General features: G+C 64.9%; 1 protein-coding gene across 2 annotated transcripts in view; it reads left to right on the top strand.

Moving 5' to 3' along the window:
* Nucleotides 1-336, top strand: part of ZBTB16 (zinc finger and BTB domain containing 16) — a 191,686-nt gene that overhangs the window by 2,106 nt on the left and 189,244 nt on the right. The gene's annotated exons all lie outside the window — the stretch shown is intronic.

The raw sequence follows: 336 nt of genomic DNA, 5'->3' as shown, positions 1-336 counted from the left end.
CGGAGAGGGAGGGCCGGCCGATCCCTCCTTGCCTTCCCTCCCACAACTCCCGGTGGGGCTTTTGTGTTTCCCCTTAGCGGCGAGGCGGTCCACCTCCCGGCTCTTGCCCCGGCGCCCGGACTCTAGCTTTTCGCCCGGGTCCCTTTTTGCTTTTCCTCTTCCCTAGATCGGCTCCCTTCCTTTCTGCCGTCTGGATCCCCGGGAAAAGTTGCTTCTCCAAGTTTGCCGAAGTCGTCTCCAAGTCTCCGTGGGGGTGGCTGGGAACGGGGTGTGTGAGAGCGCGGTCGATCCCTAGAGCTCGGGCGGGTGAGCGCCAGCTTTCCACCGCTGCGCCGG

This window comes from Myotis brandtii, unplaced genomic scaffold (assembly GCF_000412655.1).
Source record: "Myotis brandtii unplaced genomic scaffold, ASM41265v1 scaffold105, whole genome shotgun sequence".
Taxonomy (NCBI): domain Eukaryota; kingdom Metazoa; phylum Chordata; class Mammalia; order Chiroptera; family Vespertilionidae; genus Myotis; species Myotis brandtii.
This window is presented reverse-complemented; position numbering and strand designations above follow the sequence as displayed.